At 43.7% G+C, this 18,220-nt stretch overlaps 1 protein-coding gene across 3 annotated transcripts in view; it reads right to left on the bottom strand.

Moving 5' to 3' along the window:
• LOC148014218 (protein PIN-LIKES 7-like) overlaps positions 1-18,220 on the bottom strand; it is a 162,009-nt gene that overhangs the window by 22,473 nt on the left and 121,316 nt on the right. The window lies entirely within an intron of this gene.

Here is an 18,220-nt window from a genome sequence, read left to right as displayed (position 1 = left end):
TCAAGCATCGAAGCAATGTTGCTCAATGCCATGCCAATGACCAGTGGTACCTTGAGTGGAGATGTGGAATAGCAGGCCATAGGTGGCATGATTTGCATTTCTCTGTGGCTTCGTCCAAGCCAGGTGGATCTAATGTATGTTCTAAAGTAACCATGGCTGCAGCTTTGAAAAGGTATGTAAGGCTATGTTGCCCTACATTCCCGAGGTGCTCCCTCTACATTGTAAGACAAGGTCTCTATGTCAGCATTGCTCCAAGAGGAAGAGTCCAAGGCAGCGCTAACATTAGAAAGTCGACTGCCCTACATTGTAAGACAAGGTCTCTATGTCAGCATTGCTCCAAGAGGAAGAGTCCAAGGCAGCACTAACATTAGAAAGTCGACTGCCCTAGATAGTGGTTCAAATCCCTCTCAATATTTCTCCTCAATCTCTACCTCAAATTAGTGCAACCAGCAAATCCGATCCCCAAGGGGGAGAGAACCTGCTCCATAGCAACCAATCTCTATTCTCAACTAGTGTGGGGATGTGCAAAGCAACTAATTGCACACTATATTCCATGAGACCGGTGTGTCCAAGTACCTCGGGCAAATCACAAAACCATCAAGGGAAAATGGAGAAGACAATACAAAGTCATCTTTATCCCTAGCAACTTAGTAGGTGTGATGTCATCCCTCACTAAACATGTGGATTAATTTTTAATCACATGGTTAAGTAAATGTTGCATATGTGAGGTGTAATTGGGGTTAGAGTAAATTTACGAGCCCGAGACCTGAGGAAATCACAGGATGTCAAAGGCAAACATTGCTATAAGTTATGCTGCACAGGTACTTGGTGGTATATGGTGCCAGTTGTTGGCCTAGGTCATTCATTTGGCCATAAGTGTCAATTGGTGATACTAGAGAAGTGGTGTTTGAAGGTACCTAACGCTAATCTGATGGTCAAAGATAGCACAAAGACACTCAAGAATGGAAATTGCCTAACCAATTTCATTATTGGCCAGTCAGATTATTTTTCACAGCACTAAAATAATTATTAGATTAATTTTCAATATTTAAAGACTCAAAATTAATATTCAATTATGGGTAATACTGGAAAAACCATTTGGGAAGTCTGCCACTTGTCAAAAATGCCCATGCAAGATTGAAAAACGTATTTAGAGATTGGAGATAGGCATTTTGGTACATTCAATCTGCAAGAGAAAGGGAGGAGGTGCTGTTGGTCTGATTTGTAGCCATTGGAGGACCTTCTAAGGCAGCCAGGGGCGGAAAAGACCAATCAACAGCAACACATGATAACATCTAGAGGTTGTTAAGACAAGGCAGCAACAATAAATGACTGATTTTCTTCAGTTCTTTGCATTTACAAGCTGTTCAGACACGGCAGTAGCAATAAATGACTAATTTTCTTCAATTCTTTGTGAAGAAAGTCTGAATTTTCTCTCTCCTTAGCATTTTCTCTGATCTCCTAGCATTTCTATAGCCTTTCTCCGAAGACTACACCATTGAGATTACCAAAGGTTGAGAAATTTCAGATTTCTCTTTTGTAAACTCTAATCTGCAGTAGAAATTAGGGTTCAGCAATAGCCTAGAAAGCATGTCAGAAATTGGAAGCTCCGAGACTTAGATTCAACAGGGCTGAAGCTTTTTTCAATCAAATTCAATTGGAAGGACCAACAAACCAATGAATTTGGGGCATTTTCCATCTCCATCAAAGCGGTGAATGCCAATTGACCGAATCAAGGGGCAAATCAAATTGAAGACTTACTAGTCATTTTGGATAGAAAGGGGAGTTGGAGTACCGAAAGGGATTAGGAGAATCTCATTGTACATTAACCTTTCTTCAATTAAGTTAAAGAAATACCAAAAGGGGTGCTAGTTTTGGGACCAACAAGATGTCCATTGTCCAAGATTGTAAGTTAATTTGCATTTCTGAGTTTTGTAATAAATGTTACTGTTGTAACTAAGGGAAATACCACCCATCTACAAAAGAAAGGCTAGTTTCATGTAACCTATGTCACTATGCGTAGTTAAGTAATGGCCATCCTAATGATCCTTTTGCCTTATGATAGAGGCAAAAGGTGTTCCATGTCTAGCCTGTATAGTTGAACGAGCCCTATCTTTCAAGCCTCCACCTCCTAGAGAGAGGGTTACGCTTGAATTCCTATACTAGCTGCAAGGTATATCCAAAAACTTCGGCAACAATACTACCAATACTATCCAAGCCAAGCCCAAGGAAGGAACGCCTACAATAGCAAGTTTGCAACTTGGAAGCAAAAAATACAATCTTAAAGAACTCACTTAACAAATAAATGCATATAACTTCCTTGAGCTAGAGGAAAAGTTGGCAATGGAGGCAGTTATAGCTAATAAGAAGATTAAAGATGAATTCCACAAAATGACAGTTAAAGGAGAAGAGGGAATCAAAAGGAGGAAAATTAGCAAGCTATGACAGACATTGTTTTTCTACTAGTTGATGAACCTCAATTGCAAAAGAAGACAAAATCCATGCACGTTTAGGAAACCCCATTAACAAGTGGCATAAAGAAACCTAAAAGGAACTAGATGATGAAATTGCTAGGAATGTTTGGAGCCATACAGGTTGGAAATCAACATAATATCATCATTGCAAAATCAAGGGTTCGATTGAGTGACCCCATTATACATCTGTGAGAGTGCACAATAAAACAGGAACACAAACATGGAGAGAAAAGGAGAAGAGAGAAGACAACAGGAAGAGGAGAAATCTGCACTGAATCTGAAATGATTGCTGAATAAAATGGAGGACTGATCAGTCCCTTCATGCAGCCCAAAGCATTAGTGAGGGCACCAGATCAGGCTGGAAAATGATGACAGCCTCCGAGACACTGATGGAGATGGTGAGGGTGATGGAGACAGGGAGTGTGCAGCCAGCAATCCTCAACGGAGATGGACAAGAATGCTGCAACCTGTCAAAGCACCTTCAGAAGACAGAAAAGAATAATCTGCCCATGCTTAACAATGGCTATTAAATAGCAAAAAAATGCTGAATCTGGCCAACTGCATAAATGCAGTCTGACTGCATTTAATGCAATCGGAAATGCTGACGTGTCAGATCTGGGGCTGATTGCAGCCATCTGGGGAAAATTGTTGATCTACAAGCTGCACAACCTTTGGAAGGCCATAAGAAATGGCTGCAAACAGTGTGTGAACACACCTAACAGTGACTAGGAAAAGGAATGCACATAGAGTTGAGTGGAAAACACAGTCGGAGTTCCAATGTCTCCATCGGAGTCTACGGAGCTCACAACTAGAACAGACTAACAAAATAGGGCAAGGTAACGGTTGGCCGAGAACTTTTCTCAAGCGAAATGGACAACAAGGAATGGTGACCTAGAGTCTAGGATACCCGGTGATAAGCCGGAGGAAGGTGGGGATGACCCCTCTCAAATCTTGAGAGAGTTCAAAGACCCAACAACCTCATATGATGAAGCATAGAAGCTTATGGAAGAGGCTTCGCGAAGAGATCCACAGCATTGTCCATCGTGGGACAATAGTCCACCACTAACTCGGAATCCATGATCCGCTCTCGGACATAATGATATTGAATCTCTATGTGCCCACGCAAGCATGAAACACAAGGTTCTTTTTCAGAGCTAAGGCACTTTGGTTATCCACGCATAGCTATGTGAGTTTTGTCTATGCAAAGCCAATCTCGGCCAACATCCAATAGAGCCAAACTGCCTTCATAGCTACAGAATGAAGTGCTTGGTACTCTACCTCCATAGAAAGTAAGGGCATGGTAGGCTACTCCCGATCCAAGGGAGAAAGCATAACTTGTGATGCAATATCTCAACTCCACATCACCTACCCAATTTGAGTCATTCTAGCCAAAAAGACTTGTCCCCTCTCTATACATAATCTTGTAGGATCTAGTCCCTTGTAAGTAGCGCACCATGCATAAAGCAACTCACCAGTGAGCTTGGGTAGGAGTCTTCATGAAAGAAAACAACAATGCCACCACAAAGGAAATATCTGGCCTAGTGTGTATAAGCTAGATCAAAGAACCAACAAGACACTTGTAGCAGGTAGCATTGGATAGTGGTTCTTTGGTTGCCACAAGTTTGGACCCAGGGTCCATGGGGCAAGAAATAGGCCAACATTGGGCCATACCGAGCTTCAAAAGAAGCTCAAAGATGTACCTGTGCAAGGAGATAAAGATTGCACTATGCCATCTAATAGATCTCCAAACCAAGAAGTGAAGGATCCCTAGGTCCGTCATGTCGAACTCTTGCCACAAGATGTCACAAGTCCAATCAACCTCATGTGAGTCACTCCCTAAGATAATCAAGTCATCCACTTACAAAATGACTAAAACATGCCTATCACCTACAACCTTATAATAAAGTTTGGGGTCATGATCTAATTGATGAAATTCATTCTATAAGAAGAATCAAATCAATCCTCTGGTACCACATCCTAAGAGCTTGCTTCAGGCCATAGAGGGCCTTCCACAATCTATAGCTACGATCCTCCTTCCCCTACACAAAAAAACCAGGAGGCTATGAAACATAAGCATGTGAGAGTGTGCAAAGGAAGAAGAACACAGAAGAGGAATCTGCATTGAATCTGAAACGAATGCTAAATACAATGGAGGACTGATCAGTCCCTGCATGCAGCCCAAAGCACCAATGAGAGCACTAGGTCAGTCTAGAAAACTTATCAGAGCACCTATAGAAGAGAGAAAAGAAATGCTGGCGTAGCAAGTCTCGGGCTGATTGCCGCCATCTGGGCAAATCACTGATAGGCACGCTATACAGCCTTTGGCAAGGCATAGGAAATGGCTGCAAACAATGTGTGAACACACCTAACACTAACAAGGAAAAGAAATGCAAACAATACTAAATGGAAAGCACAATCACAACTCCAATGTCTCTATCAGACCAAAGCTCACAAAGGGCATGCTAACAACATCACCAAGCAAGGGAATAATAACACAAATTTAGAGTTTGGAGACATATAAGATAATTGAGCATTAAAGCAATCAAAATGTTCCAAAAGGAACCAAATTTTGGATTATGGATAAACTCATACCAGTGACAGCTGAAAATATACTATTGGGATAAAGCCCAAAGGCCAAAGGCCAAGCAGGTACCCCTTAATGGTGTACCCACAAAATACTTTTTTACACACACCCCCTCTAGCAAAGGGGTTCCCAAATGAGTGGACCATGCATACCATTGTACCCATCCACAAGTATTGAGACCCCCTAGATCTAGGTAACTAAAGAACCATCATGGTGGGCCACACATTGGCCAAGATGTATGGAGCGGTGATAGGGGCACAACTCAGTGCACATGCAGAAAGAGGGAGATTGAGAGCAATAGGATAGGTTGGTTTCCGATGAGGGTTCTCTACACTCAACCACATCTTCACCTTGAGGAGTATGATTGAGCAGGAAAAAAATGAGAAAGAATAGACTTAATTGATGCTTTGTGGATTTCTAGAAAGCCTTTGATAGAGTTCCATGAGATAGACTATTACAAAGGCTGCAGACACTAGGGATCCCATTGGACATGATTTAGAGCATCTATGCACTATGTGAGAGGGTGATAGGCCGAGTGAGATGCCCAAGAGAACTTTCAAACATGGTCTTTAGCATCATTGGAGTGAAGCAAGGATGTCCTCTCATCCCCACACTCTTCAATCTCTACATCGACAATAGAAGGTCACATCACACAAGGAGGTGGCGATGGGGTGGAGATAGCAAGTATACTTGTCTCCGTTATGCTTTAATTGTGCTGGTCTCTGAATCACAAGAGGGTCTCTACAACAAAATCTCCACGCCCTTCATGACTTTTGTACACAACGTGGATTGACGGTTAATCTTGGGAAAACCAAGATCTTGATCTTCCACACATCAGCCCTAGTGAGGAGGAGATCAATCTTTACTCTAGGAGCCGGACAGGTGGAGATTGTGGACTCGTATGTCTACTTAGGGATCACTTTCACTACATCTATTGGAAGATTCACCATGGCACAGGTAGCCAGAGTCCACTGACTCACACAAGTATACATAACATTGGCCATTGATGGGGGAGACAATGTCACCAAGCACACTTCCACAAGCCTCATACTTGCTATTTGACACACTAGTCACACTAGCCATGATGTATGGTACACCTATTTGGACCTCTAGCTTGGCTACATACCTATGGATACAATTTGAAAGACCACAGATCATTATGCTCTTACGGATGATCCACAACAAACCATTAGTATCACATGAGATTATTAGAGCCCAGTTTACTACACTCCCCATGATAATGGAAGCCCTTTTCCAAACCATTAGCTTCATAAATAGAGTACATGACATGCATCCGAATAGACTATCGAAGAGGTCCTTTGAGGCCTCTAGATGGCTAGCTAGGCAGGACATGGGACTTCATGGTATTCACAGGTCAAGCAGTGGCTTACAAGATAAAGGGTTGACGCTGACCATCCACCCCCTTTCAGTATGATCCTGACTCCCCCTTCATACACCTCTCCCACACAAAGAGGAACTTGGTAATGTGACAAGATCTCTATCAATTGTACATATAGCATACATGGCTATCACCCAAACAACCCCTTCCCCCGAAGATGTCTTACTATAGAGACTACATGAAGACTACCATAGATGGCTTCATTGAGAGACCTAGATACCTAAATGTATACATGCCACATGAGAGAGGGGTAGCCATTGGCCAGCTTAGGGTATTCTCACCAACTTGAGATTGAGACCGTGAGAGCAGCCCGCATCCTTAGAGGTGAGTGGATCTACAAATTATGCTAGGAGGAGGTAGAGAGCAAGGAGCACTTCATTTCCAAATACAGAGCCTACACACAATCCGAGCTAGATACCTCATACTATTTGGAGGAGATACCTCACTCAAACTAGTTATGAAATCCCCACTCTAGTGCCACTTGGGCCAGCTTCTAGTTGAGATTCATAGGCTCCACATATCACTACTACAAGCTGGCACTACACACGCAAGGGCTGCAGGGAGGGGAAGGGGGGGGGGGGGGGGGGGACGCTCAATCACAACTTACTAATTTCCTCCAAACAGTGACCACACACACGGCACCTACATAGAGAGGGGTGATAGTCCAGAGAGCAAAGGAGATCAAAGCAGCACATCATCCATGGATATAGGGATACTAGACACAGATGCTACATGTAACATCAAAGAGAGATGAGAAAGATCCACTAATGACACGAGTAGCAGTTGGCAGAGTTGAGAGCCCAGTCCAGATGCTACCCTCATACTATTTTATCTAGATGTATGACATACTCTATCCACCAATCCTAACTGGGTGGAACTAGATATACGAGTATCATTTAGGGACTCAACTAGACAGTTATGAAATCCCCACTCCAGGGCCACTTGGGCCAGTTTCTAGTTGAGATTCATAGGCTCCGCATAATTTCTTCCAAACAGTGACCACACACACGGCACCTACATAGAGAGGGGTGATAGTCCAAAGAGCAAAGGAGATCAAAGCAGCAAGTCACCCATGGATATAGGGATACTAGACACAGATGCTACATGTAACATCAAAGAGAGATAAGGAAGATCCACCAATGACACGAGTAGCAGTTGACAGAGTTGAGAGCCTAGTCCAGATGCTACCCTCATACTATTTTATCTACATGTACGACATACTCTACCCACCGATCCTAACTGGGTGGAACTAGATATACGGGTATCATTTAGCAACACAACTAGATATGTATTATCTCATCCACCCATAGTATCCCTATATGAGCACTATTTTGTCTTAAACCACCTTAGTTTCTTCTACAGTATATCACTAGCCATCTTTTAGCACCTCACATTTTGATGTCCAATGATTATCAACATTGTACATGATTTTGCCTCGTAGGCGAAACTTGGCCTCATAAAACTCACACCCTCTCTCTTTTTTTTCGTGAAGATAATTGAATTAAGTAGTAAATATTTACATTAGACCATCAGGTCAGCAATTTCTCTGTATCTCTTACTTTCTGTTACATCAGACCATCAGGTCATCCGAGAAACTCTCTCTCTCTCTCTCTCTTTCTTTTTGACTATAGCCTGGAGATTGACAGACTACCCCCCTTTGACTATAGCCTGGATTGCCCTACACTTGACCTAAGCCGATCAGAGCTAAACCATGTGATCAAAGCAGACATACTGAAGTTAGATACGGAGAAGACCTGGATCCGACCCCCCTCCCCCCATGGCACGAGAATGGCACACTACCAGGCCCACTTCCTTCAAATATTTGAGGATGGTTTCATCACCCGACCCAATTACATGGACATACAGCTGCCTCATGGACGACGCACAATTATTGGTCAAATCCGCACCTCATCCCACCACCTGAGGATTGAGACAGGCAGATGGGAGGGTATACAGACAGAAGAACACATATGCCCACTATGCAACAGAGAGCCAGAGACAAAGGAACACTACATCTGCCGATGCACTGTATATTATGACATACGAGGTAGATACCACTGCCTGTTTCAAGAGGGTTTTGGACCCCTGACACGAATCATGCAGTTTGAGGATCAGAGATGCTTGGGATTCTTCCTCTTGGAGCTCCAAAGGCGTAGAGCAACAATTCTACGGAGTAGGAGGCCCCCACAGCTCGGCTCACATAGACAGAGAGCAGTCACTAACTTTTTCACTGATACACGACAAAGTATGGCAAATACCACAACTACTACCACACAGCCTACAAGAGTACATCATCATTGGACCTCATCTTTTGTAGGTGTCCCTTTGGATAGAGCAGTGGCACTTAGCCGGTCTAGGCGCCCACGTCCACCCGGATGAAGGCCTAGACATCCACACCACAGACAAATTAAAGCCATCATTGAGCGCCACAGGAGACAGATGCCGAGACGCCTCAGCCATGCAGAGATACACCTCCTTAGAGAACAAACATCTCATTGATGGAGAGTTTTCCTTTTTCTACTTTCATTTTTAGATCATTGACATGTTTCCCTTTTATAGGACACTATTTCATTTTTTCAGTCTTATAGGCATGTTTTTCATATTTTCTCGTTCCAAATGAGAAACACACCATCATTGTATGTATTACTTTGGTCTCATAGGCCACATTGACCTTTTAGAGACGTTAATAATAATATATACTCTCACAAACATACCTCGTCTGACGAAGGAGAGACCAACGCGTTCCTCTACAATCACTACGTTTTCCGTTCTCTAGAGCCGGAATCACACGACAGATAAAATCATCCTTCCAAGCTTCTCATTCCTACAGTGCCGGACTTGCCGGCATCGGAAATATGACAGAAGAGTTGCGACAACAATTGGCTTTGGTAGAGAAGGAGCTGGAACACGTACAAGGCTGACGAGACTGGCATGACGGGACTAGTGTGACACTGGTGTAACGGAGACTGGCGTGACGGAGACTGACGAGACTAGTGTGATGCTGGCATGACGCACATGACAGGATGGATGCTGACGCGACGGGCGTGACGGGATGGATGCGCACGAGATAGGCGTGACGCTGGCATGCGTGTCTGACGTGACTGGCGTGTCAGGGACGCTTGTATTGACTATTGATAGACGTGACGTGAGGACCTGACGTGACGTACTTGGCATGACGTCAGACCCCTCTAGTGTGAGGCAAACTTGTCATGAGCATGAATGTACCTCGCATGAGGCAGACCTATCGTTGGCAGTATAGTGTTGCAGAGATATACTAAATGCATCGACGCAGGCGTACTGTATGCAGTAATGTATTGACAGCAAGGTACTGACACAAACCCAGATGCCAATGTACTAAGGCTGCAGACGTAATCAAGTTGATATGACACGAATGTACTCAGAATGACATGAATGCAAACCTGGATGAATGTATTGATGCACTGGCTTGTGAACCAGGCCAATGATGCATTGACTTTGATTTTGATCATGTCCTGGAGTATACAATAATACACTGACTGGGGCTACAATTTGTATTTCTACAGTGACTGTAAACAGTGTGAAAGCATTTGGGATCGTAAAAGATTACTGGGCTTACAAAAATTTAGTGAGGGATTAGGAAAACCCTGGAAATTTGCAGGAATCACAGAAGATGCTTTGATTTGACAGTACAAAGTACAAGTTGAGTGGCTTTGCACACAATGTGTGAGAGATGGATAATGTAGACAAATGCAAGCATCAAACCGTGGAAAATGAATATCTGGGAGACGAATCTGATCAAAAACTAACACAACCGTCCATGGAAGCAATGTTCAACACCCCTTCTAAGAACACACGGTACAAGACATATGGCCGTATGGTCCGTGATTGGACCATCTCCCCAACATCTGACAGGCATGGAAAGACCTCACACACTATGAATAAAAAGAAATACGAAGATATTCATCTCATGATTCGCTCTGAACTACGAACTATGAGACAAGAATTGGAGAAAGAAATAAGAGAGCAAATCAAAGCCGAACTGATGGTAAATCAGAGGGCAAAAATGCAAGACATCCACAGAAAGATTAAGAATGACTTACAGGCACAAATGCTGTCCGAAATGCACACGCTGAAAATTGAAATGTTGAATGTTGTAGATGCCTACAACTCTAAAATCTTAGAACTGAGGAAAGAACTGAATACATTTAAGAAAAAAGAAATGAACGTGCAAGAAGAATTACAAAAAGAGAAAGAGGCTTTGAAGGCATGTGAAAGGGAGGTTCACTCATGGGAAAAAGTGGCAAAGACAACACAGAAGCAGATAGAAGAAGCCAGCCCATGGATTGAGGTAGTAAAAAAGAATAAGGCAACATCAATGAACAAAACTGAAGTAATGAATGCTACCTTGGAAGAAGAGGCTAGGAGACGGGCTAGGGTTTTACATGTACAGGTAGAAGGATGGGAGGAGAAGAGCAGCCCACAGGAAGATGCTAACACACTTGCTGACAAAATTGGGGTATCTGACATACCTATCGTCAATGCTTGGAGAGTGGGGAAAGAGGACTCTAAGTCCAAGGCTCTAATTCTTCGCTTTGGAGACATAGAGAAAAAAAAGGCCTTCCTCTCCAAGAGGAGAGCCTTCAAGGGTGAGAAGATTTATTTGGATGAGGACCTTACCCCAACACAAATAGCGCATCGCAGAGAACACATGCCCAAGGTATTGGAAGCTCGCAAAGAGAGAAAGTGGGCTGTTTATAGGGATGGATGAGTCATCATCACTAACAAAGGGACTTCATGACGGTATGAGGCCTATGAGACACTTCGGATGTCAATATGGAATTGTAATGGAGCCCTACGCTTGGATGCTCGTTACTTTGAAGATAGCTTCCGAAACATAGATATAGCAATGTACACAGAAACACACCAATGTAAAGGCAGCCGACTACCAAACATGCGGGGATACAGGTGGGAAACTGCATTTCGTCCAGCAGCTAGAAAACCAGGAAGCACTAGGCGTTCTGGAGGTGTGACCATACTATACCGAGAAGACCTCAAAGGGATAGTGCAAGTAATGAAAAGAGATGATGATGCATGATATTTATGGATTAGGATACATACAGGAAAACCACGGGATATATTCATTGCAATATGCTATTTTCCTCCTGCAAATTCTACCTATGCCACACGAGATGGATCACCCTTTGATGTACTTTATGAGGATATCATGAGATATGCTAGCATTGGGGACATATTATTAGTAGGAGATTTCAATGCACGCACCGGAGATAGACACGGTGACTTTTATATGCATCATAATGCCATGTTCAAAGAGATCGACATAGATAAAATAGGCCTATGTAGGAGAGCCCAAGATAAAGAAGTGAGTACCTATGGAACACACCTATTGACTTTGGGAAGTGCACATAGACTAGCCATCTTTAATGGTCTGCCACAATGGCCAGGATCTGACAATTTGACATGTTGGAATCACAAAGGAGGGGCAAGTACTGTGGACTACTTGATAGGCTCACAAGCATTGATACCAGACATCCAAAACTTTAAGATATCTAAGAGACCAATTGGCATAGCAGCAGATCATGCTATTTTGACACTCATGCTCTCTTCTGTACATATGAAACATGAAACGCCATGCCTCCCTAAACATCTCAAGTACTACTTTACAGAAGACACCTCACACATCTACAGTGGTTCTCTGCAGACCAGTTTACATACATTGGACTTGAGTAGATCCTTGGAAGAATGTACAAGGGATTTAGCAGAGGCCATACATGGATCAGCCATGTATACATTCCCACGCACCTTGCCCCGATGTAGACCCACACGATCTACTGCTCCCCAAAATAGCTGATATGATGATGAGTGTAGAGTCACACGAGCTTGCCTACAGAGGGAAGTGGAGCTAGGCACTCAGACACATCGCCAAGCAAAGGCGTTCTTCAAACGCCTTGTGAGGAAGAAGAAACGAGACTACTTAGCGAAAGCAAAAGCAGAGATATATCAGCTATTTTTGGGACGGGATAGCAAAAGCGCATGAAAGATATTCCATGAAAGACAACCCCCCATACAGATTACATCACCAAATGTGTGGCTTGACTATGGGAGACAGCTGTATAACCTGCCAGGACAGCCACCTATGCAGCCCCCACAAGCTTGTAGGCCAACACAATGGTCATTTTTCACATGGAAAATGGTTACGGACGCAATTTATAGATTACAAAATGGGATGGCACAGGATGAAGATGGACTAGTAGCAGAACATTTCTCACATGCTTGTGATATATTGGCACCCATATTAGCACATATGTTCAATAGAGCAGTATGTGAACGTTTCCCTATGAGTTGGTCAGACAATACTATAATCCCGCTATTTAAAAATGGTGATCCCCTGATTCCTAGCAACTACAGGACTATTATGATCAGTCATACTTTGGCCAAGATATATGGATCTATATTGGAGCATGAACCTAGTGAATGGGCTGAAATGCAAGGCAAGAGAGCACAAGGACAAGCAGGTTTCAGACGAGGATATACCACGCTGGACCATATTCTCACACTTAGAGCCATTATTGAGGAGGGTCGAACCCGAGACAAGAGGATTTATTGTTGCTTTGTAGACTTTCACAAAGCGTTTGATACAGTGCCTCGTACACGCATCATGCAGAGATTGCAGGAAATTGGAGTACGAGAGGGTATACGATGGGGTGTCTATGCATTATATGAGGCAGTGACAGGTCATGTACGAGTACCTGGGGGGCTATCAGAGAGGATTGACAGTACCATAGGAGTGAAACAAGGATGCTCACTTTTACCCACATTGTTTGGTCTATACATAGATGAAGTGTCTGATTACATAGACCGAGGAGGAGCTGAGCCAGCCTGGCAAGGGTACTGATACCGATATTACTTTATGCAATTGATATTGTTCTCATTTCAGATTCATTGGAGGGATTGCAGTGCCATCTAGATGCTTTGCACATCTTCTGTAGAGATAAAGACATCACACTGAACCTTGGGAAGACCAAAACCATGGTTTTCAATACTTCAACAGCATGGGTGACTAGATCTATGTACTAGTTCACATTTGGGGAAGACATACTGGAGCATGTGAGGGAATATGTCTATTTGGGAGTTGCCTTCTCTGGCCCACGTTTTTCATTGAGAGCGGCATCAGAGGCACGTTTGGCACGTCGATATGCCGCACAAGTCTGTCACTGCTCTCTGTGTGTGTCCCTCTGGGTGAGCTGGTCTCCTATCTTGTAGTAGTGCAGTTCGGCGCCTCTTGAGCTCCAGGAGGAAACATCATCAATATATTGTTGGGTTTATCATGGTAGGGGCTTTTGCACATGGGGCCATATTCTTCATTAGGGATTATGATCCAGAACAAAATAAAGACCTAGGCATCTCTAGTCCTCGTACTCCATGACGTGACGAAGGGGTCCAAATCCATCACGGAAGAGGCAGTGGTACCGTCCTCGTATGTCATAGTATACTATGCATCTGCATATGTGGTGCTGCGTCTCAGGCTCTCGACCACAGAGCTGGCAAGTCCTATCCTCTGCTAGGGTATTTGTTCATTTGCCTGTCTCCATCTGAAGCGTATGTGAGGAGGTGTGAATCTATCCGATAGCAACCCGTACTCTATGGGAGAGATGAGTGTCCATATATGCTGGCCAAATAGTGAAACCATCATCAGAGAGACACAAGAAATGACTCCTGTAGAACTCCATCCTTGATCCTAGAGGGAGTGGTGGATGGATCCATGTCCTTGTTGTCTCAATCCTCAGGATATCAGCTCTGATCACCTGGTTCGACAACTTTGATCGGCTGAGAGAAAGTGTAGGGCAGTCAAGGCTATAATCCAAAGGTGGAAGACAGTCAATATCCAAACCATGTAGGCTCATCCAAATAGTCATCTGTGAAAACCAACAGTTCTCGCCTCCAGCTGCTAGTTGTCTAGATGAGGTTAGTGCCAATCTAGAGTATCTATGGCGTGGAAGTTCCCATAGTCTGTGCCAAAAGGTCACTGCCCTAAAGAGTGCCTCCGTAACTATAGGTATTGCCCCTAGCTCTGCTCTGACAATGGGATGTGGAGTGGAGGGCTTACTCCTAATCATGCGTGCTATCATCATGATCAATGGCCTTTCCACGCTATCCCAACCATCATAATAATCCCTCTCTATTCCAATCTCATCAGTGAGTGGGCTAAGACGCCTGTGGTACAACTGCAACCCTATACCTCTGCTCCATATAGTAATGTAGGTGTGACTAGGGTGTCAAACAACCAGAGTTTGGTGCGGGGCTCCTGGAACTGTATGTGAGCAACCCTACTGACACTACCAACCTAGCAAAGACAGAGCCACCCTGCCAGACACCTTACAGGCCACACCGTGGTGCCACATTGGATAGAGCTACTTCCCTTCGACGAGCACGACAACCCCGTCTACCAAGACCACGTCCGAGGAGGCCACACCACAGTCGGATTAGAGCCATTATCACGAGACACCGTAGACTCACCACCACGCATATCAATGAAGCAGCTAGGGACCGCATCATAGCTAAGATCATGTGCAGATCTTGAGATCACCTACAGCTCATAGTCCCCACCACACTTTTGTACATGGTTCTATCAGATCTGGTTCTCCTTTCCTTTCCTTTTCTTTTCTATTGATGGAATAACACTACACATGGTTCAACCCTAGTATAGTCCCATCATATAGTTATTTTCAGTATTGTTTCATAGCCCACCCACTTATTTGTAATGTTATCTTTACCTTACTGATGAGATGACATTAGACATGGATGTACTCTGGATTTTGTCTCATAGGCCACATTGGCCTTATGTAGACGTTAATATTTCTTTCTTTCTTTCTTCTTTCTCTCTCTCTCTCTCTCTCTATTTACATTTTGCTACATCAGATTATCAGGTCCTCAAAGAAAGTGACGAAAGACTATTAGAAATATGATACAAAGAGGAAATCACATTGCTGGTGTAGAGCGAATAATGGCCAGCCAATGGGCAGCAATGCCAGGAAGAACCAGGTCGGCTGATATCATAGAAGAAATCTGCCATAGCACTAAACCTCGAATATAGGCCACATGACCATGGATGCTCGAGACCGAATCAAAAAGAAAGGCATTCCGAGTTCGCCAAATATGCCATAAGGCAGTCCATCTAAGGAACTAGAACAGGCAGGAATAATCAAAATGCAAAGAAGGCACGGAGGGCAGCTTTCCCATAATCCATGACCGGGCTATTATCCGGAGCTAAGTCACCGAGAGCCAGACGCTAGAAATAAAACACCAGATCTATCGCACTACTGGACAAGAGGCAAAAAGATGAAGCAATGTTTCATCACATGTAGTTCAAAATACATGGCACGGAGGGCAGCTTTCCCATAATCCATGACCGGGCTATTATCCGGAGCTAAGTCACCGAGAGCCAGACGCTAGAAATAAAACACCAGATCTATCGCACTACTGGACAAGAGGCAAAAAGATGAAGCAATGTTTCATCACATGTAGTTCAAAATACACGACGACCAGCAGAGATCTTTCGGACACGCAGCACCTCTCCAGTTGGAAGAACACCAATCAGCAATTTCCACAAGAAGACTTTTCCCTGATAGGGAACCTTAGACTTCCAAAGCTGAAGGAATCTTTCCTGCCACTTCTTTTTGCCGTCCTTAATATGCCATTATTTATTCACCTTTGTAGTGACCCATCTCTTGGTCTCCACCATCTGATGGTATATCTGGTTAGCAGACCTCTTCTCAAAATCATCTGGAATCACAAACTTCCAGTCACGCCATGGATACAATGGCTAAAGCACTGGTAAAGGAGACAACCTCTGAAGTGTAACCTGTATGGATGACCAGATATCACAATATCCACAAGGTACCCAAAAGTGTTGACGAATACGCCAAAAAGAGTAAAGACGGGACTGGCTAGGAATAACACCATCAAAAACTATCTGCAACCCCAAATGAGCCATCCGACTAAACTTGAGTCTATGCAAATCTTTGTCTAAGACCTCTCCTTGCAGTGAATTCGCCTCCTTGCGAATCTCAGGAGGACACCAGACTGAAAAACGTAAGATCTCCTGCCAGGATGCAATCAAATGAGAAAGGAGAAAAGACTGGGTGGTCTTAATCAGTCTCGAGGAATTGAGCACATGTCACCAAGATGCACAAATAACCGTATTACCATGAGAGATACCAGTCTTTTCAATGAAAATTTTTGCAATGTCCGACCAAGGATGACTCTGTACACATAATGCTTGCAAAAGGGCCAACCTCAAGGCTTTCATATGCAAATTGACATCCAACAGGGCTGCTCCCCCATTTGTTTAGGCGTAGTCACATGCTGCCACGAAATCCAAACCTGACCCAACTGATTTCCCTTCTTTTTCCACAACATAAACCTGATAGGCTAAACAAGTTCCAAAAGGGACTTCTTAGTCCAGGGAAGAAGTGGCAAAAAGAACGATATCATACTGATCATAATACTTTGAGCAACTCTCAGTCTGACATGTAAGGCTAGCCTTGAGATTTCCAGTACATGAACCTATCATGAATCTGAGAGGCCATCCAATCCAGTAAGGCCCGGGGTGCTACCTCCACCCCAATAGGATATCCCAAGTGTCTGGTTATATTTCCCTTTGGGATCACAATTCCATACCAGCCCAAGGCCTACAAATCAATCTCCGTACAGGAGAGAAGTGTAGATTTCTGCATATTAATATGAAGACCAGACGCCAAAGAAAAAAGATTCCATGCCACCATTGCCCGATTAACATTAGTGCAATAGGACTTAAGGAACATAAAAGAATCATCTACCAAAGATTGATCCACAAAGTTGAATGCCACTGGGAAGAGTCAAGCCACTAACTGGCCTTGATCAGCCAACTTGTCCAACAATGAGAGCATCGGTTGAGTGACCAAAGCAAACAGCAAAGGACTGAGAGGGCAGCCTTGCCTAAGAGATCAAGATAAGGCAATTTCTTCCATGATCCCTCCATTAAGAGCAATACGAGCTACGGCTCCCTAACCAATAGTGTCAACAAGATAAACCATGCGAGGGCCAAACCCCATTGTAGACAATAATTGCCGCAAAAAAGGCCAGCTAACATGATCAAATGCCTTCTCAATATTGAGCTGAAGCATTACCACTTGCTGTCCTGAAGCTTTAGCATAGTCAATTCCCAGTTGAACATTCAAGATGTTATGCATGATATTCCGAGCTTGAATGAAACCATATTGACGTGGATCAATAAGGTGCGGAAAAACTTTTTGCAATCTGTTCGCAATGATATTGGAGAAAATTTTATATAACGAACTCATAACGGAAATAGGTCTCCATTGTTTCAAAGAGGTAGAGGAGGGAACCTTGGGCAACAACCGAATGACAGCAATCTTCCAATCGAATGGCATGATACCAGAGTTCCACACTTGCTGGCACAGGCGAGTCAATGGATCTTTAAGCTGCTGCACATTAGCTGAAAACAGCTCATTAGGAAGCCCATCCCAGCCAAGGCTTTAACGGAAATAGGTCTCCATTGTTTCAAAGAGGTAGAGGAGGGAACCTTGGGCAACAACCGAATGATAGCAATTTTCCAATCGAATGGCATGGTACCAAAGTTCCACACTTGCTGGCACGGGCGAGTCAATGGATCTTTAAGCTGCTGCACATTAGCTGAAAACAGCTCATTAGGAAGCCCATCCCAGCCAGGGCTTTTCTTTCAAGGTAGATGGGATAGCACTTCTT

Source organism: Lygodium microphyllum, chromosome 25, assembly GCF_053477565.2.
Source record: "Lygodium microphyllum isolate KBCC chromosome 25, Lygodium_microphyllum_v1.1.10, whole genome shotgun sequence".
Taxonomy (NCBI): domain Eukaryota; kingdom Viridiplantae; phylum Streptophyta; class Polypodiopsida; order Schizaeales; family Lygodiaceae; genus Lygodium; species Lygodium microphyllum.
The sequence above is the reverse complement of the archived record's forward strand: the minus strand, read 5'-3'. Positions and strand labels throughout refer to the sequence as shown.